We start from the raw sequence: 321 nt of genomic DNA on the forward strand, positions 1-321 counted from the left end.
CGCCAAGCTTGGCGCCGTAAACCTTGGCGCCGAGCAATTTACCCCATTCTTCGTGTTCCGAACTAAACAAGTATAATTATTCCGAGGAGTGTGCCGCACACTACCTTGTGGTTAGACTACTTAGGACGTGGGCCTCTTATCATTGATGGCTTGCTTCGCATCCCTTCCGCATCGGTTATGCCCCCATCCGACCATGCCGTCCGCAACGGTCACTGGTGGTGTCGTTGTGGTGGCAACCCACGACGATGGGGTCCATCGGCTGGCGCTCTGGGGCTGGGCCTCCTACATCCGGCGTTTTCCTGGGCCGTGCCTGAGGTTATG

This window comes from Setaria italica, chromosome IX (genome assembly GCF_000263155.2).
Source record: "Setaria italica strain Yugu1 chromosome IX, Setaria_italica_v2.0, whole genome shotgun sequence".
Lineage (NCBI taxonomy): Eukaryota > Viridiplantae > Streptophyta > Magnoliopsida > Poales > Poaceae > Setaria > Setaria italica.